Below are 25288 nucleotides of genomic sequence, written 5' to 3'. Positions count from 1 at the left end.
TTGTGGTTCCTTTTTCCCTTTGTCTCCACATGGTCATCCCTCTGTGTGTGTCATATCCTAATCTTTGCTTCTGATGCCAAGAAACTAGTCATATTGGATGAGACCTCTCCCCTCCATATGATCTCCACTTGCCTTAATGACCTCTTTCAAGGGTCTCTAAATAAAGTCACATTACAAGGTACTGGGGGATAGGACTTCAACATAGAATTTTGGGGAGGGCACAATTCAATGCCTAACTGCCTAACAGTTTGGAATGAAAGAAACTGACAAACTGCTCTATTTTCCTAGCCTAGACAAAAAGAAGATGCCTTTTTAAAATATTGAATTTAAAAATTTCAGACATCAAAACCTTGCTAAAATAGCTTAAAGAATTTCCAGGTACTGTTACTCAGATTCCCCAAAGGTTAACAATTGTCTATATTTGTGTTTTCTTTTTGCCTAAATACTTCAGTGTGTATTTTCTGAAAACAAATTGTTCTCTTAAAATCAAGGAGTTCTCTTACGTAACTACTATACATTAACATAATATAAAATGTGTACAATAACATTAATAGTTCTAACTTACTTATCATGTCTCTTTTATCTTCTTTAATCCGGAATAGTTTCTGAGTGTGTTTTATGATATTGTCATTTTTGAGGAGCGCTGGACAGTTATTTTGTAGAATCTCCCTTTCTGTGGGTTTGGCTGATACTTTCTCATGATTAGATTCAGGTTCCTCAATTGGGGCAGGCATGCCGCAAAGGTGACGTTGATTTGTTCTCAGTGCACTCACCTGGAAGCACACACTGTCCGTTAGGCTTGTTCTGGCAGAGTCAACGTTCATTGTTTGGGTACTGTGGTATCTGCCTATGCCTCCACCAAACGTGACTGCCCTATGTTATTAAAAATGTCTTGTGAGATATACTTGGAGACTGTGTAAATATTCAGCTACTTATCAAATCTTCCCCATTAGTTTTAAGATCCATTCATAATTCTTAGCTGAGCAGTTATTATTATGATGCTTGGCTAATAGTAAATTTCTAATGTCATTGTTCCTTTTACATTGTAAGGAAGGGCTTTCCCTTGTCTCTTGTTTATCTGTCTGTCCATCCACTTTTTTATTCATTCAATGTACACACAGTGTACACTCAAGGATTTTTAATATTTAATAGGCTGTAATTTTTTGCTGTTATTGTTTTCTAGAGGCCTGGTGCATGAAAATTCATGCCCTGGGGGGGAACAGGGGTCTCTCAGCCCGGCCTGCCTCCTCTCATGGTCTGGGAGCCCTAAGGGGATGTCCTACTGATGGCTTAGGCCTGCTCCCCATGGGCCTAAGCTGCAGCCTGGCCTTCCTCTGTGAGAGGCAATCAGGCCAATCAGGGGAAGGTGCTGCCCCCATCACCACGTTGTTGTTGTCACTGCTGGACGCAGCCACCTGCCCTTAGCCCTTGCAGCTGCTGCAGCTGCTGAATACCCTCAGCGCTTTCAGCCGCCCCTCCCTGCTTGTCCGGAAGAACATCTGGAAGGATATCCAGAAGACATCTGCTTATCAAGTATAATTAGCATATTACCCTTTTATGAAAATAGATTTTGACGCTTAAATTATACTAAATTTTGCCCATGTGATTGACCCCTCCTTAAATCAGATCTGTGTCCTTTTGACATATCCATATCATTCTTTGAGCACTTCCTTAAAACACATGTATTTCTTTAGAATAATACTGTGCAATATTAGTTCTTGATTATAATCGGGAAAGTTACTTCATTCTTTGATTTTGCATTCAGTCAAAAAAGTCTTCCTTGCATCCTTATCTTTTGTAGAAAATCAAAACAGTTGCTTTTCTATCAAAAGTTCTTTGTAAATGTATAGTATTAAAATATTACTCTTTTAGGGATTATGAAAGTAACATATATTGTAACTGAATCTAATATGAGTATTGTTAAGATATAGAAAGTACTATGGTAATGTATAATGGTGAAGTAAAAAATCACCTTCTAAATTCTAGTACTTCAAAATAATCGCTGTTTAAAGGGAAATTTGAAATAAATTGAATCACCAGTGACCTGATCCCTATGGTTAAGTAATGAAATAGTTCTCATGCAAGGACTCGATCCCAGTAGCTGCTTTACGTCATAGGCGGACATGGATTCTCCGGCAGGTGAAAGATGTCATGAAGGACATCATGTCAGCCTTGCAGCAGACAAACAAGGAGAAGATCCTGCTGACCAGGGTGCGCCTGTCCACCAGGCCATACAGCCAAGTCAATGTCCTCAACCTCACCACCATCTGGACAGACGGGCTCGCCTTTAACGCCCTGCTCCACCGACATAAGTGAGAATGACTCTCCTTAGTTGTGGGATTTCCAGATGTGTATCTCCTCCCTCCCTCCCTCACTGCTCCTCCCTAAAGCCCCTCCCCACTAGCCCTGCTGTCCTCTCAGTACACGTCCTACCAAAATATTAAGAAAGGTGAAATCATGGAAAAAATCTAACCACCAAGTCTTTATTCTGTGGACTTAAATGGCACAGCATAGCCACAGCTGCTTCTACATATTCATAAGTTAAAACATGTAAAATGATTCACATAGTTCAGTCCCACTCATTAAGCACTAATCAGAAATATATGCAAAGAATTGTGCTAGTGTCCATTCTTATACCAAAAGGAAAGTTCTATAATTCAGTGCAGTCCCGACTTATTATACAAAATTATTTTTTTCATGAAATTTATAAACAGATTCTAAATATATGAAAGACCAAAAGCCCATGAAGAGCCAGTACAATTGTGAAACAGAACTAGGCTGAAGTACTTCTCAAAGAAAACCCAAAAGTAATGATGAAGCTACATTAATTAAAACTATGGTGCTATAAATAAGTACGCTAATTTAATTACAGGCTGAACCATATGAAATTGCCCGTGCTTGACTGTTATTTTGACATGTAACAATGGCAGTTTCTATACTCAACCTAACAGAATAAAGGACTCAGAAATAGCTCCATCCTGATATATAACTGAACTGATTGCTATTAAAATAGATGGTATGGGACAACTGGTTACCCATATGAAAGTAACTGAGTTGGATCTTTACCTCACCTTACCCACAAATAAATTTCAGATGCATCAAGTATTTAAATGTGAAAGGTGAAATTTCTTATATGTTTTATTGCCATTTTAAATAATTTATTGTTTCAAGTTTTGTTTCCTGTATATGCTGCGCTTATATATAAAAATATAATTGATACCACTACATCTTAGATCTAGAAACTTGTTAAAATTTTAAAAAATTAAGTTTGTTTCTGCAGACTTAACGCAGTTTTGGTAGACCATCCATAGATTATAATAGTCTCCTCCGCTCCCCTCCCCTCCACCCTCTTCCTCTTCCTTCTCTTCCCCTCCCCTTCTCTTTTCCCCCCTACTCATTTGTGCCTTGCCTTTCAATACAATATTGATTTGAATTGGTAATAATGAGACGAATATTTTGTTCTTGAAAATGAAGGGCATTTTTTTTAATGTTTTACAATAATAATGATATTTGCTGTAGCTTTTTTTGAGATATATAATTAAAATCTCGTTAGAGAACTTCAACACCCGATCTTTTTCACTATATCAGTTTAGAGAGGTTAACTGTTCCTAGTTGGATAAGACATGTAGTCAGAAAACTTGAGTTTTAGCCTAAACTTTTTTCCATTAACTACCTAATTGGTTCAATAAGTGTGTTTATAGTACTTTTCCTGTGTTAGGCTCAGGTTGTATAACAGAGAAAAACACCCCTATCTCCTTGGGGTTTATGTGCAATTAGAGGGAGGCAGACAATAAAGAAAGAATAGGAAATGTGAGTTGTGTAGCAAAAAGCTGTGGTAAACATGCTGAAGAGAAATGTAGCTGGCAAGAGGGGAGGCCAGTGGGTGCAGGGTGTGAGTGGGAGGAGTAATAGTAGAGGAAGTCTGAAAGGAATCAGGGGTGGAGTGGGCGAGGCAATCCCAGGAGGTAGGTGAGTGTAGGATGCAATAACAGATGGAGTGCACAAAAATGATCAACTTTTGTGTAAGTCAGCACACAAAATGTCCAGTTTTTAGGATTAACAGAAAATCTAGATAGACATGAAATACTAAGCAATGTAGTATGGAGAGTGTGAGTGGAGGGCAATTCTCTCAGGACGTTTGGTTTAGGAATATCCTGTGTAAAGTAGATTTTCCACTCTGCTAACATTGGTCTTTCAATAAGAGAATTAATTCATTAGTATTAATGGTGGTAATTGATTATTTAGGTTAATTTTTCATTTTTTTACCTATTTATTTTGAACTTTTTATTTATTTTTCTATGTCTTTTTTCTTTTATCTTATATTAATAGGTTCATCCTCCTCTTATTTTTCTTTTACTATTTGGAAAGTATTATATACTATTTTTAATCTTCTAGTGATTACTCTAGAAAATATAATAGGTATGTTTAGCCAATACAGGAAACTTAGAATATTTTATCCATTGTTTTTATTTTTATAAGTTACTTTAAAATACTATATATTTGACAAAGTTTTGGTATATAAAGATAAACTTTTTAATTTAAACTCACAAACAAAATAATCCTAAACCGCAATGTGTTAGATTATAACAATGACCACTTCATTTCCACATGTGTTGTCTTCAATGTATTTTATTTGTGTGGTATTTTCCGACCTGATCTCTTCAGCTGGGATAGAGTTGTCAAGATGTCCCCTACTGAGAGACTTGAAGATGCCTTCAGCCAGGCTCAAATGTACTTGGGAATTGAAAAGCTTTTAGATCCTGAAGGTATTGTTCAGTGCTTAAGTTTAATCTTGATTTTGCTGCAAAATTTTGGATATTTGAAGAGCAGTGTTTTTTGTTGTTGTGGTTTGTTTTTTTTTTAGGAGGAATTATGAGAACTGTGCAGTGTTCTTTCGTTTGAAACATGGTGCAAGTCATTTTATCGCAGTTATCGGGACTTTTGTACTTAACAATTTGTAGGATCCTGTAGGAGGAAATTTAATTTCCTCATTGGCGAATAGTTATTTGATACCAGCAGAAAAGTTAAAGTTTTAAGAAAATACAATTATTAGATAACCAATTCAGTATTTGGTTTAATTTTACTGAAATGCAGTTTTATACTAGTACTAGGGCCCGGTAAAAGAAATTCATGCACGGGGAGGGGGTGGTGGTGAGGGGAAGGGGTGTCCCTTAGCCCGGCCTGCACCCTCTCCAATCTGGGACCCCTTGGGGGATGTCTGACTGCTGGGATCGGGCCTAAACCAGCATTCAGACATCTCTGTCACAATCCGGGACTGCTGGCTCCTAACTGCTCACCTGCATATGATGTGAAAACTTTAGTTACAAATGTTGTGGAATTTAATTCTAGACTTACTTTTATAATGTTAATAAAATCTGGCATTATCTTAAATGTCAGCGTATCTTTGAGCATTTGGGAAAAGCTTATAGGGAAGAATTTAAAGAAATAAGATACTGAACAAAATTAAGAAATTGTCTACACCTTTTCTCTTCTGTCATTATATGAAACATAAACTTAATGAGCTATGGTACTGCAAAAATTATATAATAGTATTGTTTATGGGTTCTGAGGATAGTTATTTTATATCTCCTACTGAGCTGTTCACATATTTTGTACATCTAATTTAAGCTGGTCTTTATTTCTTTCCCCTTTTGTTGCTGTTCAGCTTTCTGACAAGAAATCCATAATTATATATTTAACATCTTTGTTTGAGGTGCTATCTCAGCAAGTCACCATAGATGCCATCCATGAAGTAGAGACTCTCCCAAGGAAATACAAGAAAGAATGTGAAGAAGGAGATATTAATATACAGGTAAAGGTAAATTTTTATTGAAATGTTTGACTGGCTGTCTTTGTTATCTCTTAGGTACCAGATAAAAACACTTTTAGAAGATAGTTTTTCTTTCCTTGTAAAAGAATGTTTTAATTAATTTTAGAAAGAGAGGAAGGGAGGGAGAGAGAGAGAGAGAGAGAGAGAGAGAGAGAGAGAGAGAGAGAGAGAGAGAGAGAGACATTGATTGGCTACCTCCTACTGGAGACTGTGCCCAAAACCCAGTCATGTGCCCTAACCAAGAATCAAACTGATGACCTCTTGGTGCATAGAGGAAACGCTCCACCAACTGAGCAACATTGGCCAGGGCAGAGGATTTTCTTTTCTTTTTTTTATTGATTTTTTTTGGCCCCCTCCCTCCCTCTCACACATACCCTCCCTCCCCAGAGTTTTGTGTCCATTGGTTGTACTTATATGCATGTATACAAGTCCTTTGGTTGATCTATTATCTCCCCCAGATCTTCCTCCCCTCTCCACTGTAATTTGACAGTCTGCTTGTTGCTTTACTGTCTCTATATCTATCTTTTGGTTCATCAGTTTATAATGTTCTTTATTATCCATAAATGAGTGAGGTCATGTGGTGTTTCTCTTTCATTGATTGGCTTATTTCACTCAGCATGATGTTCTCTAGTTCTATCCAGGTTGCTGCAAATGATGAGAATTCCTTCTTTTTTATGGCAGGATAGTATTCCATTGTGTAGATATACCATGGTTTTTGGATCCAATCATCTGCTGACGGGCACCTAGGCTGTTTCCAAATTCTGGCTACTGTAGATTGTGCTGCTATGAACATAGAGGTGCATATATCCTTTCTGATTGGTGTTTCTAGTTTCTTGGGATATATTCCTAGAAGTGGGTCAAATGCGAGTTCCATTTTCAGTTTTTTGAGGAAACTCCACACTGTACTCCACAGTGGTTGCACCAGTCTGCATTCCCACCAGCAGTGCACGAGGGTTCCTTTTTCTCTGCAACCTCGCCATCATTTGTCATTTATTGATTTGTTGATGTTGGCCATTCTGACAGGTGTGAGATGATACCGCATTGTTGTTTTCATTTACATCTCTCGGACAATTTGTGACTTAGAGCATGTTTTCATGTGCCTTTTGGCCTTCCTTCTGTCTTCTTTTGAAAATATTCTATTTAGGTCCCTTGCCCATTTTTTAATTGGATCATTCATCTTCCTTTTATTTAGTTATATAAGCTGTCTGTAAATGTTGGAGATTAAGCCTTTATCTGTGGTATTATTTGAAAATATGTTCTCCCACACCATGGGCTTTCTTGTTGTTTTGTTGATGGTTTCTTTTGCTGTAAAAAAGCTTTTTATTTTGATGTAGTCCCATTTGTTTATTTTCTCTTTTGCTTCCATTGCCCTAGGGGCAGTATCAGTGAAGAAGTTCTTTTGGCATATGTCTGAGATTTTGCTGCATGTGGATGCTTCTAGTATTTTTATGGTTTCCCGTCTGATGTTTAAGTCCTGTATCCATTTTGAGTTTATTTTTGTGAGTAGTTTAAGTTGGTGATCTAGATTCAATCTTTTGCATGTATCTGTCCAATTTTCCCAACACCATTTATTGAAGAAACTGTCTTGACTCCATTGTATATTCATGCCTCCTTTGTCAAATATTAATTGAGCATAGTGATTTGGGTTGATATCTGGGTTCTCAATTCTATTCCATTGATCTATATGTCTGTTCTTGTGACAGTACCAGGCTGTTTTGAGAACAGTGGCTTTGTAATATAGTTTGAAGTCTGGTATTGAGAACCCTCCTACTTTACTCTTCTTTCTCAGGATTGCTGTGGCTATTCAGGGTCTTTTATTGTTCCAAATGAACTTTTGGAGAGTTCTTTCTAGGTGAGTGAAATATGTCATTGGTATTTTAATGGGGAGTGCATTGAACCTATAGATTGCTTTAGGAAGAATGGACATTTTGATGATGTTGATTCTACCAGTCCATGAACATTGTATGTTCTTCCAACTCTTTACATCTTCCTCTATCTCTTTTTTCAGTGTCCTGTAGTTTTATGCATATAGGTCCTTTACTTCCTTAGTTAAATTTATTCCTAGATATCTTAATTTTTTTGTTGCGATGGTAAATGGAATTGCTTTTTTAGTCTCTGTTTCTATAGTTTCACTGTTGGTGTATAGAAATGCCATGGATTTCTTGGCATTAATTTTGTATCCTGCTACATTGCCAAATTCATTTATTAAGTCAATTAGTTTTTTAATGGAGTCTTTTGGTTTTTTTATGTGCAATATCATGTCATCTGCAAATAAGGATAACTTTACTTCTTCTTTTCCAATTTGGATGCCTTATTAGACAAGAGTCTAATTGCAATGGCTAGTACTTCCAGTACTATGTCAAACAGGAGTGGCGAGAGTGGGCATCCCTGTCTTGTTCCTGTTCTTAGAGGGAATGGTTTTAGTTTTTGCCCATTGAGTATAATGTTGGCTGTGGGTATATCATATATAGCTTTTATTATGTTGAGTTATGATCCTTGTACTCCCACCTTGTTGAGAGTTTTTATCAGGAAAGGGTTCTGGATTTTATCAAATGGTTTTTCTGCATCAATTGATATGACTATATGATTTTTATCTTTCAATTTGTTTATGTGATGTATCACGTTTATTGATTCGCAGATATCATCCTTGCATTCCTGGAATAAATCCTACTTGGTCATGGTGTGTGATCTTTGTGATGTTCTTCTGGAGTTGATTTGCTAGAATTTTATTGAGGATTTTGGCATCTATGTTCATGAGGGATATTGGCCTGTAATTCTCTTTCATTGAGTTGTCTTTATCTGGTTTTGGTATTAGGGTGATGGTATTAGAGTTCATAGAAGGAGTTTGGAAGTGTTCTTTCCTCTTGGATTTTTTGGAATAGTCTGAGGAGGATAGGTTTTAGTTCTTCCTTGAATGTTTGGTAAAACTCTCCTGTGAAGGCATCTGGCTCTGGGCTTTTGTTTTCTGGAAGCTTTTTGATGACTGTTTCAATTTCTTCCCAAGATTTTACTGCACAATTTTGGATATTTGAAGAGCAGTGTTTTTTGTTGTTGTGGTTTGTTTTTTTTTAGGAGGAATTATTAGAACTGAGCAGTGTTCTTTCGTTTGAAACATGGTGCAAGTCATTTTATCGCAGTTATCGGGACTTTTGTACTTAACAATTTGTAGGATCCTGTAGGAGGAAATTTAGTTACCTCATTGGCGAATGGTTATCTGATACCAGCAGAAAAGTTAAAGTTTTAAGAAAATATAATTATTAGATAACCAATTCAGTATTTGGTTTAAAATTACTGAAATGCAGTTTTATACTAGTACTAGAGGCCCAGTACAAGAAATTCATGCACGGGGAGGGGAGTGGTGCTGAGGGGAAGGGGTGTCCCTTAGCCCGGCCTGCACCCTCTCCAATCTGGGACCCCTTGGGGGATGTCTGACTGCTGGGATCGGGCCTAAACCAGCATTCAGACATCTCTCTCACAATCCGGGACTGCTGGCTCCTAACTGCTCACCTGTATATGATGTGAAATCTTTAGTTACAAATGTTATGGAATTTAGTTCTAGACTTACTTTTATAATGTTAATAAAATCTGGCATTATCTTAAATGTCAGTGTATCTTTGAGCATTTGGGAAAAGCTTATAGGGAAGAATTTAAAGAAATAAGATACTGAACAAAATTAAGAAACTGTCTACACCTTTTCTCTTCTGTCATTATATGAAACATAAACTTAATGAGCTATGGTACTGCAAAAATTATATAATAGTATTGTTTATGGGTGCTAAGGATAGTTATTTTATATCTCCTACTGAGCTGTTCAATATATTTTGTACATCTAATTTAAGCTGGTCTTTATTTCCTTCCCCTTTTAGATGTTGCTGTTCAGCTTCCTGAAAAGAAATCCATAATTACGTATTTAACATCTTTGTTTGAGGTGCTACCTCAGCAAGTCACCATAGATGCCATCCGTGAAGTAGAGACTCTCCCAAGGAAATACAAGAAAGAATGTGAAGAAGGAGATATTAATATACAGGTAAAGATAAATTTTTATTGAAATGTTTGACTGGCTGTCTTTGTTATCTCTTAGGTACCAGATAAAAATACTTTTAGAAGATTTTTTTTTCTTTCCTTGTAAAATAATGTTTTAATTAATTTTAGAAAGAGAGGAAGGGAGGGAGAGAGAGAGAGAGAGAAACATTGATTGGCTGCCTCCTACTGGATACTGTGCCCCAAACCCAGTTATGTGCCCTAACCAAAAATCAAACTGATGACCTCTTGGTGCATAGGGGAAACGCTCCAGCACATGAGCAGCAATGGCCAGGGCAGAGGATTTTTTTTCTTGACTGAGAACATCTTGGCTTGTTCACTTGCATATGCCTTGGAAGTTCAATTTATCAGTTAGCTGCTGATAACTGAAGGAGCAGTGATTTCTCATCATTTGGTCACCATCTTCCTTCAGTGTCATTTTGTATGACAGATGGTTTCTCTAATGTCAGCTTTGCTTTGTTCTAAGTACGAGTGTTCTTTTTCTGCTTTTCATTTTGTCTTTAGCAAAAGGATTTTTACCATTATATTTTCACTAGGGCTATCAAAATACAAGGTTTATTTTTTCTTTCATTTAGAAGGAATGACAATATGTTATTCTGCGGGTTTTTCACTTCAGGATTTATAATACTTTTACTCATTAGGATAAAGATTCATTTTTTAAAATAAAGTCATGAATTTTTTCCCTGAATTATCCTGCCCTGAATAAGTACATATTTAATGTTTGTGGGATATAGATGTTTCTTTAAACCCAACAGGAATAAATGAAATCACTCAGACCAAGTACACTGAGTGAAGAAAACAGGGCCCAGGCTTAATTTTGAGGAGATTCATGACTTACAGATTGGCTGCAGAGTGGGGAGGAAAACCAGTGTGGGGTTCCCCAGGGAGAGAAAGGAGGGTTTCAGGAGATTGGGCAGTCAGCCATGCAGTGGGGCTGAGAGTTTAAGTTAAGAAAGAGGGTGACCAGATCTCTAGGTTTGCTTGGGACAGTTTGGTTTATGCGGGTTGTCCTAGCATCATTTTTATAAAAATGTCCTAGTTTGTTGGCTAATAACATGGTCACCGTAAAGGTGGTGTTAGAAAAGTGGATTTGTCAGTGGGAAGGTGTTTGGTGACATTGGCAAAAGCCTTTTCAGTTGGGTGTTGGGGGACCAACACCAAAACTGAAAGGGACTGTTAACAAATCGGAGCTGTCGAATCCATGAGAATTTCTTATGTTTCCCCTCTACATTGCTGTATGTTTGAAACATATAAACATTGTGGATGGGAAGTGGTTAAGTGAAGATGGGCTGTCAGCAGATTTTAAAGAAGTTTTGCTCTAAAAGGGAACCAATGAACAAAAAAGAGTTCATTTGTTTATAAGATTCTAAAGTAAATAAAAATATTCCATGGTTTGGGATGAATTTATTCCCATGGGTTTAAAACAACAACAACAACAACAATAAACCCAGACCAGCAAGTGAACTAGAGGTAGCAGCCTCCAAAAATCACCATCGGCAGCCTGTATGTGTGCCTGCCTTTTAGGGTCGAAAATAAAATGCTAACATGCATTTCAGTAAATGCAGTTTCACTAGTGTCGGAGCAGAGTTCTAATCTTCATGTCCTTTTCTTTAACTGAGATTTATCCTTTAAGGCCCAACACCATCCTGCATGCACCTTTCCTATTTTAGCCCTGGCTGAACTCAAACAGCATCTCTTACAGCATCTCTTACTGGGACCACGGAGTCTCCAGCTTTACTAAGAGCCATTTTACTTTTATTCAGAAGTGATTCTAGTAGGTGACTTGTCACTTCCCACGTATGTGAGCATCCCCCTGAGCACAGGATCCAGGAGAGCAGGCTGCTCTGTGTTCTTGAGGTTGCAATACATGCTTTCTGAATAGCTCCAGCCTGGCTTTCCAAGCGCCTGCAAACTGGCTGCATGTCTGAGACACAGTGGGCTCTTCCTGTTGGCTGCTCTCCATGCAGCCTGTCCCTGTTGAACAAACACCTCATCTTCATGCTGCCTGGGGGTTTCCTCTCGGCTTTGTTTTCCTAGAGCTCAGCACCTGAGGAGGAGCACAGGAGCCCGCTGGCTGACACCCCCAGCACCATCACTGAGGTGCACATGGACCTGGACAGCTACCAGACAGCCCTGGGGCGGTGCTAACCTGGCTACTTTCTGCCTAGGACACATTCCAGGAGCAGGACGACATCTCAGGAGACATGGAGAAAGTCAAAGAGCAGTTTGCCACCCACGAGGTAAGTCATCGGTGGCCAGTGAGGGGGCCATGCCCGCCACGATGCCTGTGCCTCCTCGGGCTCTGCCCTGATGTGTGCGCTTCCAGCATTCTGCCCCACGGGAAGGTCATGGCACATTTTAGGACCCCTGACATTTAAATAAGGGCTTTGTTTAAAGTCCGCACGGGCGATTCTCACTGTGCATTGGAATTAGGTCTCAGATTTTAATCTTATTGTAACATGTAACTTCTGTGGAGCCACGGACACAAAGCAGTGCACAGCATTGCTGGTTTCTGAAGTGCATGGTCATCCTTAAAACACCAAGTGGCTAATTAATACAATGCACTCAGTCTTTGGACTTGGAATGTTCCCCAGGAAGCGGTTATTTTTATTTCTTGTACGATTAAGCAAATGTCATAGCCAGTGTTCATGCACACTTTTATACAATGAACATTTCCTACTGTTTTGAGAGTATAGTATATTGCACTGTAGTGATTAGCTTGTATGGAGATTTCTTTTTGATGAAGTAGGTTTATTTTTGGGCCAGTATGTGAGTCGACAGGTCTTATGTGCTGTTTTGGTTTGAAAATAATAGCAATTGTCGGATTCTTTAAGCAGTTTCTCTTGGGTGAGCACGGTGTTTTATTTATTCTGTTTTCTCATAATTCCATGTCATGGTCTCTCAGTATCATCATCAGCATTCACTTAAAATAGTTACTATTAGCAGATGTAATATTGTTTTCTTTGATAGATTCCCCGTTTTTAGTTAGGCCAGTGCCTCTTTCCTATATTCAAAGTTGGGCCAAAGTCCACTTTATTTGCACTCTTCATGGCTGCCTTTTTCTGCATCCCTGATATTGAAACAATAATTTATTTACTTTTTTTTTTCAATGAGCTGCTCACAAGTCACAGTGATGTACTCTTCTAGGCTTTTATGATGGAGCTGACTGTGCACCAGAGCAGTGTGGGGAGCGTCCTGCAGGCAGGAAACCAGCTGATAACACAGGGGACTCTGTCCGATGAAGAGGAGTTTGAAATCCAGGAACAGATGACCCTGCTGAATGCTAGGTGGGAGGCCCTCAGGGTGGAGAGTATGGACAGACAGTCCAGGTGAGTGGAAGCTAAGAAATGAACACTTTATTCCACTATGTGTGTTGTCCAGTTGAGTTGAAATAAAGGTCTGTGAATGCAAGATAATGCCTTGTAAAATGTGTGATGTTGCTGGAGTTTTGTATGATCTTGATGTGATAACCAAATTAAAAGGTAGAAGTTGGATTACAGACATCAGGTATAGGAAAGGATATTTTATATGGATAGATATTGATGTGCGGTATCAAATTGGCTAACCATTAACTCAATGTGAAGACAGGACTATGTAGTACTTATTTACAATTTATTACATTTTCCAACGCAGTCCTGCCCTCCTCCCACTCCCCCAGACTCTCATGGTTCTTTCCCCCCTCTCTGTATTGTGTATTAAAGAGCAAACTACATTCCATTGCAATTTCCACCTATTTAATATGCAGGAATTCCTGATTGAAGAAACAATGATTCTGATAGGAATGGTGGCTGCTGTTATTTGCATTCTTGTACTGCATTTAATTGATTCCATTTAGGAGGAAAATGAAAGTGTGTGTGTGTGTGTGTGTGTGTGTGTGTGTGTGTGTTTTGTTTCTATATTTAAAGACTAAGTGCTGCTTTAAATGGTTAGACAGGAGTGAGTTTCCTTGCCCGACACCCCGTACCCCCCACCCCACCCAGATTGTTAGCTGCCAGGAGTGTGTATTGTGTGCATTTGCCTTTGCAAAGGGGAAAAGAAAGTGGGGCTGATGCTGTGTCCCTCCCCACAGGCTGCATGACCTGCTGATGGAGTTGCAGAAGCAGCAGCTGCAGCAGCTCTCCGCCTGGTTGACACTCACGGAAGAACACATTCAGAAGATGGAGACTTGTCCCCTGGATGACTATTTACAATCCTTGAGAAAGCTGCTAGAATATCATAAAGTAAATCTGGCTCGTTTTTTTCTATTCTTCCTCATCAACTATGAAACAGCAGCACCTAGCCTTCTCATGGGCTTCTGTCCTTACTGCAGGGGTGGGACACTTTTCAGTGTCCCCTGCTAATCAGCAGCTTAGAGGCCGGAGTCCATGAGGACATGGCTTTACTAACATTTTATGTGGGTATGTATAGTGCTCTTAAGAAAGCACAGAGCTTCCCTAAGATTCTCAGGGGTTGTTTTGGACCTGTAAGTGGTTAAGAACTCTAGTGTGTGAGCATCAATGCTGTGCAAAGAAGCAAACTCTCAGATTTATCTGTATTACCCTTAAGGAAATCTATTGCTTCTTCTCCAATCTGGAAAAGTATCTGGCACTAAATGAAGAATCAAAATTTAGTGGATAATTTAATTTCATCACAAATTAAGGAGAAAAGTTTTCATAGTCAAGGCAAGGTAACAACTAGCCCCTCTGCAAGTTGTCTGAATAATCTTATTTTTCATTGAAATATCTGGATAACTGATACATACGTATATTCACTGATAAATAAAGTTTTAGGGATATTTTAATACAACTCAAAGGCAGTGTTGGTAGTGTTTAAATAAATTACCTGTATACATACATCTTAGCACCTGCCATGCTCTTCCTGTGTTAGGAGTGAGAATGAAAGTCATCTTTATCTTTATCTGCTTTCCTGGATAGCTATTCAGAATAGCTTCCAACTATCAAATATTATCTACTCATCTCTCAATTTATGCCATGCTACACTAGAGAAAAATGATCTTTGTATAGTTAAATTCAGGACTTTTTAAATTTACCAACTCTACATTCTTACCTTAATTCCTAATATAGGCATTCAACTGATTTATGCTACATTATTATTATTATTATTATTATTATTATTATTATTATTATTTTGGCCATAATTTGGACTGAAAGTGAAGACATCCCACTTGCCATCTTTTATGACACTGCATTTTCAAACTGCTTTGGTTCATACTGAAATGTAAAGATGTATAACGGGCTTGTTTCATTAGTAGAACACTTAGGGTAATGATTGGAAATTTAAAAACGATGCCTTATTAAATGTCCTTAATTACTATTGACAACCAAGGGGATTTTAAATAGGTAAATGTGAGAGAGTAGAGATAATGGTATATCTTAATTTTTTTTCTTTCTCTAGAGCTTGCAAAATGATCTTGAGGCTGAACAGTTGAAGGTAAATTCATTAACTCACATGGTGGTGATTGTTGATGAAAACAGCGGTGAGAGTGCCACAGCTGTTATGGAAGATCAGCTACAGGTAAGGACCCTGAGAAGGAGGTGGAACCCAAGGGGCCTCTGGTCTGAGACCCCAGTACATGTACCCTTATTCTTTACGTCTCATCACACTGTAGAAGAGTAGAAGAACCTACTTTAGGCTGTCCTTCCCACCTGGGGTTCCACAGCTTATGGTGACAGGAGGACCTCGGTACCATTCCTTTCCATCCGCCCTTGGGGTGAGTGGGCAGGATGCTTTATGTGCAATAGTAGCTAGGTTGGGAAGCACAGGAATCAATCTCAACAAGTGGCCCACAGGCTTCTTGCTCAGAATCACTTAAGGAATTTGCTGAAATGTAGATTCCCAGGCTTCAGGCAGACCTGAATTCCTGGGACTGGAGCTCCTTGGATCTGCACTTAAAAAAATGTCCATGCATATTAAAATTTGAGAATTTCAGCTGTGTAGGATTTCCTATCCCTTTTTCTTTGGTGGAGCAATGTGTGAATTTCAATAGCAGTTTTAGGGACTTGTTTTTTTTTTTCTCTCACAAATGTTATGTTATCAAGTCTTTACAAAGAGGTTGTTTGGTATTTCATTTGACTTAATACTGGAATCATCTGCTATGATGTTGTCAGCTTATGATTTTCAGAAACTTTTGGACATGTGTCTTCATTTAAAGTTGGCTAGTGGTTGTGAGACTTTGTGCAGAAGTTCATAGTTATTACAGTAACCTGAGAGGTAGGCATTCGTGTCTAGCCTGTTTAGACAGCGAGTTTTCAGGATGAGGCCTGCTTTCTGGCTCTGTCTTCAACCCGTTGCCTTGTACAAAGCTTTCTCTGGTGTTACATATCAAAATAAGATAACATGAATTAAATAATTCTTTGCTCATAATTAAGTAAAATAGAAATAAGTTGAACACTTGTTAGTTATTATCTATATACTAGTAACAAAATAATTTATTGGGAAACTTATTCTGAAGGATACTTTTAAAAAAAAGTAATCAAAATTATTTATTTAGTTTTGCTGGTACTTGTACATATCCTATGTTTAAATTGTGTGGGATTTTCTTTGGATCATGAGATATGAAGAGAAAAAAAGTCAATTAAGTATATTTAACAGAAATACTCTCATTTAACACATAGTTTTTATAAGGTTAAAAGTTTTTCCCTAACTTTTGTGTATTACAGATGAAAATTTTCTTGGCATGTAAAGATGGTTAAAAAATTACTGATTTATTCAATTTTGTTTTAAAGACAATTATAGCCTGCATACAATTTCAGAACAAAAAGTGAATGTTTGCTCTATTTTGAAGATGTCTGTAAAAATGCTAAATTCTCAATTAAAAACCACAATATAATGGAAAGGGCAGGAATTTGGAGTTGTCAGTTATAGGATAGAGTTCTAGTTGTGCTACTTTTTAGCTATGTAGTATAAAATAGTTACATCCTGTGGAAATTAGTTTTTCTCATCTATAAATATAGAGGATTCATCTTTATTATTTTAAAGCAACTTCTAAAGCTTTGTAATAGAGAACAATTGATGTCAAGAATTACTTTGAGGATTGTGATAACTATCTCTGAAAGCTGTGCTGACAAAGGATGGTCTCTCCCTTTACTAGAAACTTGGTGAATGTTGGACACAGTGTGCTGATGGACTGAAGACGCTGGAATAGGTTACACGAAATCAATATCTTGTGGCAGGAATTATTGGAAGAACAGGTATGAAACTGTTATCCATAGAGGTGGAAGGTAACTCATCTTTAATTATGGCATTAGAACAAAGTTTACTTTTCGTCTAATTTTAATTATTTGTTATTTTTAAAGTCAGATTTGTATCCATTTTACATGAAGAGTATTCATAGAGATTGTACTGTACTGCTCATTATAACAACAATTTGATCTGTGCTATTTTTAAGAATATTTCTTTCATGGTTTGCTTGACATTATAGTTTCATTGCATTATACTGGGCAATGTATTTGAACTTGTACCAACACAGTGCCTAGCATAAGGTTTGTGCTACATAAATAAGGAATACACTTAATATTTTGTGGCCTTTAAATCACAAGAATTTTTAATGGTTTTAAAACAGAAAAACTACTGCAATTAATTAGGAAACATTATTTAGCAACACCATTGACTTAACATTTGGATAATAGTATGTTTTTTTCCTACTAAGTATTACCATAGAAAATGAACCTTTAGGTTTTCAGTCAGAGCGGTGGCCCTTTGCCTCCTACATCCTTCCAGAAAAGCAGCCATCAAAACAGAATGCAAATAAGCAAACATTTCTCTGGAAACACCAAACTATTGTCGTTTAGAAAATAAGCAGATACTCTATTCCCTCATCTCAGTGTCCATTTCAATTCTTTTAAATGCATCTCATTTCTATCTACAAAAGAAGAACTGGATGCTTTTCAGGCAATAAAAACAAGTATGTGATGCTTTGTGGTTTAATAAATATGGTGCAGCTAGAACCTCTTCAAAAGTGGGGTACAAAATTTGTCCCAGTATAAATTGTTAATCACTTCTCCCCACCCCCAATCATTGGCCACAGCCTTCCTGTTAAGAATCCCATAATGGACCAGATTCTGATTTCTGGAATATTTACAGTTCACTTTACATAATACTTACATTTGCTTACACCCTTGTTTTCACGCAAAAGTGTAATATTGACCAGTTAAAAGTTTAATTTATTAATGACACTAGGGGGGAGACATTGATTGCCAGAGAAAACTATTGTGTTACTTTTCTGCTAAGTAAAATAATTTAAAATTTGGTAAGAATTTTAATTTGGAAAATAAAATAATTACAAGTCACGCGTAGCTGATATTCTGGCCAGTATTGTAGGTTTACATCTCACCTTTGAATGGCGTTCAGGTAGTGACGTAGACGGAGGGATCATCAGAAAATGGAGAGTTGAATCCGGCATAGGTACTTAATGTAGAGAAATCTGCGATCGTAAGAATGACCCCAAGTCAGCAGTATCTCAGTTAGAACCTCCTTCATGGGATTATTTCTAACTCAGCTGCCAAGGCCTTGAGCCTCAGCAAATGGGCTCTGAGAAATTGGTTCCAAACTTCTGCAGCACTGGCCAGTGTCAAGTGTGGCAGGGGGCCTATTCTGTAAAAAACTCCAACCTACCTTTCCAACCTCAGTGTTCCCTCTGCCCTTCCATGTGCCCAGTGCTCAAACCCTGAATTCCCAATCCCTAGCCCATGGCGAGGCTGCCTGTGCCACAGGGATAGTGCTGGTCCTTCTTTACTGTCAATTCCAATGCATGGGGCCCTGTAGGTGCCTTTGGTTCGGGTTGTTGTTTTGTTGTCTTTGTTTTTTGAAAGAGCGGCTGTATTTTATTTATTTTCTAGCCTTTGTGTTTTTGATTAAGGATTCGCATCATCCATGGAATGTCCTTAGACACATCTCCTCATTTTTAAGTTCTCTGCAGCCATCAAGAACCATGAAGTCATGTTTAAATCCCCCGCTCTCCCTATCTCTAAACTGGAAGCCTTCTCTTAAGTGATGTCTGCACTTTGTATCTTGTGCCATAGTTACTGCTGCTCATATCTTATTACCCTTACTATTACTGAGGACAGGATCTGCTTTTGCGCTTTATGTCCTTCATCTTCATCTTTTTGTTTGTGTAATAGAGAGGAAAGGAATAGTTGTAAAATTCACTGATTAAAAAAACACAGTTAGAGAAAGAATTGATTCTATTGTAAACATAGAACCAAGAACCCCCTCCTCCCCAAACATACACACCCGGCCTACAGAAAAGGGTTGGTGTGGCAGATGCCACATTTTGGGAAGAATTATCCCCATGTAACTATGTTGTTTTCCATCCTGCTTCAAATTGGTCTTCCTACTTCTGCCTAAAACAACATGTATTGTTGGCCAATGAAGTTTAACTGTCTTTATTCTTTGGACTATCCTCAGACTTCTTTCTCTGACCATAATTGCTGTTGAACCTGAGGGTTTGTGTGGTTTTCTGGAATGATGCTCTGGAAAAACCATTAGCTTTGCAGTGTGGGTCTTTGATATGGCTCTTCTGTGAACTTGCCAAGGGACCTTGGATGTATAACTTGGCTCTCCTCTCTCTCCTCCCTAAAACACGGGACTGAAACAATGCAATCTCCCAGACTCCCCTAGTCTCCGGAGAGTTACAACGCGATTCTTTGGAGACTCCAATAGCCTTTTAGATCCCCAACCTCTCTGAGAATTAGGTTTACTTACTCAGGTTTGGGGCTAATTTTGGGTTGATCTGTTGCAAATTTAATAAGAATAATATATTTTCTGTGTCACTCATACCTCATGCTTAGGTTTTGGAAGTCCTTCTTTTTCAAGATAAGGATAAAGCTTCTAAGAATATAAATGTTAGAGATTTGGGAACTTGATTGAATCGCATTACCAAGTGATTCCCCAAGTGTATGTCTAACTTTTGTTATTATTTATAGTGCTTGCTGAAAGCTTGGCTCACCAAAAAAGAAGAGGCGTTAAATAACGTCCAGACGAGGAACTTCAGAGACCAAAAGGAGCTAAGCATCAGTGTTCGGCGCCTGGCTGTAAGTGATGTCATTGTCAGCATCTGTCCTGTAAGCCCGTGATATTTTAGTGTTTTACATCAGTGGTTAAAACCATTTAGAAAATTCAGATCAGGACACATTACGTAACACAGGAATGCTGCCATGGAATGGTCTAGAACCAGGACTCTTATGTTTTAGCATCAGATAATTACAAGGGTACATTCTATTATAAAATATATACATGTTTTTACATGCCCTGACCGGGGAACAGGAAGATAAAGTCCTGTTAAAAGGGAGTCATCTAACAAATATCTGAAATACTAGATTTTGAAGGAAGACATGGAAATTAAGCGTCAAGCATTGGACCAGCTGAGTGAGATTGGCCAGGATGTGGGTCAACTACTTGATAACCCTAAGGCATCCAAGAAGATCAACAGTGATTTTGAGGAACTGACTCAGAGATGGGATTCTCTGGTTCAGAGACTAGAAGATTCCTGCAACCAGGTACTGTTTGCTCCAGGTAGTATGTTGTGCTATTAAGGAGAAATTAAATTTCAGGTTAGTTTTAGTTTTTATGAACTAAAAAAGTAGTAGCTAATATAAAAAGTTGGTTCCTTATATCTGGTTTATTATAAAATTGAAAATTGACATGAAAATGTTCTTTAGTTGTCTGAAGTAAATTTTAATGAATCTTAAAAACATTAATATCCAGTGATTTAACGCTTGCTAACTGATAACAGACATAAATCCATTAAATCAACTTTAAATTTTTTAAACATTTTATTGAATTTTTTAGAGAGAGGAAGAGAGAGGGATAGAGAGCTAGAAACATCGATGACAGAGAATCATCGATCAACTGCCTCTTGTACCCCCACTGGGGTTGTGCCTGCAACCAAGGTACATGCCCTTGTCCGGAATCGAACCTGGGACCTTTCAATCTGCAGGCTGATGCTCTATCCACTGATCCAAACCTGTTTTGGCTAAATTTTATTCATTTGAAAGCTTTGATAAAAAACCCAAAACTTTGGTATTTACGTGAATGTTCATAACAACATTATTCATAATAGACAAAAAATGAAATGACTCAAATATACAATAGTGGATTGATAAACAAAATATGCTATAACCATACAATGAAATATTTTTTGGCAATTAAAAAAAATGAAGTACTGATAAGCTATGACATGGATGAACCTTGAAAACATACAAGTAAAATGAGCCAGTACCAAGTTTATAGGCACCATGATTCTATCTATATGAACTACATAGAATAGATAAACTCATAGAGACAGAAAGTAGATTAATGGGTGCCAGGAGCCAAGGGGGAGAGAGGATGCAAAGTGACTGCTAATGGGTACTGGGTTTCTTTATGAAATAACACAATTATTCTGGGAATAGAAAGTTGGCATGGTTGCATAAGTCTGTACACTAATAACCATTGGTTTTACTTCGTCAAAGAAATAACTTTCTGGCATATGAATTATACCTCAATAAAGCTGTAACGGAACCTTAAAACCTTGGCTGATTTTATTTCAGGTGACTCAGGCTGTAGGAAAGCTGGGAATGTCCCAAATTCTACAGAAGGACCTTTTGGTTCACATAGGAGAACAAGTAACCACCAAAAGGTCTAAGCAAGAACTGCCTCCTCCTCCTCCGCCAAAGAAGAGACAGATCCCTGTGGATATGGAAGCTAAGAAAAAGTGAGAGCAGATAGGAATTTTCCAAACCTAAGACCTCACTCTATGCATTTTGTACTCAGTACTTATGTCATACTAATCACTAATGAAATGCAAATGTAGACATAATTATTGTTATGAACCACTCACTACCCCTGAGTGTTCTGAATATTCTACTCCCCACTGGCTAAGTATCTGTTGTCTCTCAAATGGTTTTATTTATCTTGTGCTCATCCTGAACTGTGTGCTGATACCCTTTCTTCTTCCTTTCCTTTTGTTTACCTGGGAGGATAGGATTGTCCCTGACCATTCATTTCTCCTTTCCTTCACTCTCATGATTCTGACAGTCTTGGTTTAGTTACATCTTTTTATTGTTTGTGAATCTGCTTTCTCTACTCTCAAGTAGAAAAATACTTAATTTAAGGAATTAGTCTCCTTTTTTTTTCTTTTTTTTTTTCACCTTTCATTCTTTTTTCATGTTTTCTTTCTTCCTTTGTTAATTCTTTTTTCTAGATTCATTAACAGATTCTTTGTGTCTGGCTTGAAGATTCATCTTTAGCATATGCTATCTTTTCATCTTAGAGATTCAAAATAAATTTAGGTTTTTTATAAGAGAATTAATTACCCCTGGCATAGATAGAGCTTTTATGAATACCGGCTACCCTGTTAAGCCATGCTGTAGCAGCTACCATGTTTCCCCTAAAATAAGACCTAGCAAATGAAAAGATAAGACATCCCCTGAAAATAAGACCTAGTGCAACTTTGGGAGAAAAAAATTAATATAAGACACTCTGAATTGACGTTATTACAAGTGAAGCCAGACAAGGTTTTTCTTCCAAGGAAAGAGGAGCCGATGGAGGGTGGAGCAGAGCCTCCTCTCTGGTATTAGCAGCTGGTCTTAGTGACCCTCCCCCTGGTGTGGCTGGCAGGGGAAGTTATGGGACGCTGCTCTAGGCATTTTTAATGTTGGGCCTTTCCTCATTTATCTGGCTTCCTTCTGCTGAACTGGAATCGGTTCTTCAAACTGTTATTTTTGAACAGTTACTTTTCAACAGTTATATGGCAGAACAAGCATTCATGTCAGAAGCAATTTAAAACCATTAAACACCCTTAAGGAAACATGTACTCACCCTTGCTTATTCCTGTGGAGTGCCCACTGGGAATCAACACAAGAGTTTGGACATGGTAACTCTTATGGGGCTAATCTTGGTCCTAAAGCACTTAGGTTTGTAGATCTTAGTAATAATAGCTGCTGTTTACTGCATCCCAGCTCTGTACCTGTGCAAACATTATGTTTTCCAGGAAATTTTCAGGCAAGGTATTTGTTATTTTCCCCAGAGGCTTCTGAGGCTCGGAGAAGAGAAATTAGAAAGTTGGTGTTGAGACATTAGTCTTCCTCTTCCTGGGGGCACGCTTTTTCCTAGGACTTAGCATGGTGGGGGACTTGAGGGGCTCATGGTTGTGAAAACAGCTTTTCAGTTGCCTATCTGTGATCAGTTGGTCTGCATGGCTTGTGTCTGTTCCTCCCCTATTTCTTTTCCCTCATAGTGAAGGGTAAGCAAGGACAGGCATGTGTGAATTGGGTGTCTTCACATGGTCTGTGTGTGAGAGAGAGGGAGGAAGGGTAAGGGTTGATGCCATGAAACTTCTCTTATGCCAAAAAGGGTATCGTGGGGGCCACTTGCTCCAGTCAAGGCTAACAGTGACTAAAACTTCCTTGCAGCATGATGCTTCCATGCAAATGTCAAAAAGCCTTGGTCCAGGAGACTGTCAGTTTCCTTATTCAAAACTTGATATATTGAGTTGTCAGTTATATGGCAGTAGAGCTGCTGCTAACTCTTAAAAAGTTCGAAATGGAGATTGACAGGGCCAGAAATGGCAGCTACTTAAGTGGGCAGGTCGAATTCTACATGCACTTTATAAGAGTTTCATACTTTTCTCTCTTCTTATTTTTTAGATTTTTAAAAATGTATTTCAGAGAGAAAAGAAAAGGGAGAGAGAGTTGGAAATATCATCGGCTGCTAGCCTACAACCCAGGCATATGTCCTGACCTGGAATTCAACCCTGACCTCGTGGTTCATAGGTTGATTCTCAACCACTGTGTCATGCTGGCTGGACTCTCTCTTCTTGCACTTTTGCCTTCTTGCACACCCCACCACTACTTGTCCTGACCATGTCTTCTGTAGTAAGATCCTCAGATGCCTGTTATTACACTCTGTTCTGTGCAGAGACCATCTACTTGCACACATTAAGTGCCTCCATCATACCCGGGCATATGTGTAATCTCAGATACATGTGGTAACTATCTCAAAAGATAGTTAAGGAAGTAAACATGTAGATTACTTTCAAAAGTGCCCAACACACATTAAGCACTTAATAACAGTTAGCAATCACTGTTATTACTTAATGATTCATTCCAAATTTGTCAATTTGTATTTAGTATATTCTGTGCTGTATCTCTATTCTCTATACATCACAGAAGCCCAAAAACCAGCACACACTGAATATGGAAAAATAACCTTACAAATTAGCATGGCATAGTATATATATAATGATGGTCAGGCATTCTCACTTCTAATGTCAGCAATTAAACAAATTATCTCATTATAAAGCATAAGTTGAAAAGGCACTTCAGGAAATTATCATACATAATCCTAGGCATTAACTGTAACAGTAGTTTACATTGTACTGATGAGACTAGATTTACAATCTCAGTTTTAGATGTGAAAATATACACTGAGTCTACAACTCACGTGGTAAAGGTGATCTTACCAAAACAGCACAAATGCAAGAAAATCTGGACTCTTCCCAGCTAGTCTGGGATGGCTGTTTGGCAGATAAAGAAGCTCACTCTCCCAGAGTTCAGGACAAACAAAAGGGAGCCAGACAGATCATGTCTACCAGTGTGCAGAGGTGTTGCCATGCCAAACCTCTACCCTGTGAACCTACTTTCATTCTGGAAATCGTCTTATTGATCTCTCCCACATCCCCGACAGTGACAATGTTGGACTTCAGCATCTGGTCGATCAATATCAGCCAGTCAGCTAGTTCTGTTGTCTTTATATCCAGATCATCAGGTACTGAAATTTCCAAAGTAGGAGGAGCCTGAGCAGGAGGCTCTGAGGCAGAGCCTTTAGGGGAGCAGGATGAGCTGAAATAAAAAAAGTAGCAAAGTACTCAGTCAACGGGATATTCTGACTGTAGTGGGGCAATGTTGACATGCATCTGTGAGCTTATATAAAATTTAGATTAGGTTAAAAAATGGTGAGAGTTTTTTATTTCTTCATATGGAAGTGGCAATGGTATTTCCGACAGTATCTTTGGTAGCTGTAAAGCCAATAACACACCCAGTTATACAATATTCTAGGGCAGCAATAACCCAAAAGTAACTAACACTGACACCAAGAGAAGATATAGTAAGAAATACACCAACTGGGAGAAAATTTGCACTGCTATTTTATTTTGTCAGGCGGTTTGCCTTAATTATGAAGCCAACTTATTCATAGTTTTTTGTTTTTTAGAGAGCTTGTAAAGCACTTAACTTTATAAAATGAACGCTAGCAATTCTTCATCCTCATCATTGTGAATACCTAAGTAAGAATATCTATACTAATAAAAGGGTAATATGCTAATTAGACAGGACGCCTTCTAGACATCCTTCTGGACAAGGCCAAGGTGGCTGCACTGAGGCAGAGGTGCTTAGAGGCAATCAGGCTGGCAGGGAAGGGAGAGTGGTTAGGGGCAATCAG

At 38.2% G+C, this 25288-nt stretch overlaps 1 long non-coding RNA gene across 1 annotated transcript; it reads left to right on the top strand.

Moving 5' to 3' along the window:
* Positions 1-17012: 17012 nt before the first annotated feature.
* LOC311614049 lies at positions 17013-20296 on the top strand. Its single transcript, XR_014793568.1, has 3 exons — positions 17013-17061; positions 19795-19902; positions 20188-20296. It is a non-coding gene; the product is annotated as an uncharacterized lncRNA (long non-coding RNA).
* Positions 20297-25288: the final 4992 nt, after the last annotated feature.

The sequence above is a fragment of the Pipistrellus hanaki genome (assembly GCF_964339955.1).
Source record: "Pipistrellus hanaki genome assembly, chromosome: 20".
Taxonomy (NCBI): domain Eukaryota; kingdom Metazoa; phylum Chordata; class Mammalia; order Chiroptera; family Vespertilionidae; genus Pipistrellus; species Pipistrellus hanaki.
Note: the sequence above shows the minus strand (reverse complement) of the source record. Positions and strands in the feature narration are given on the sequence as shown.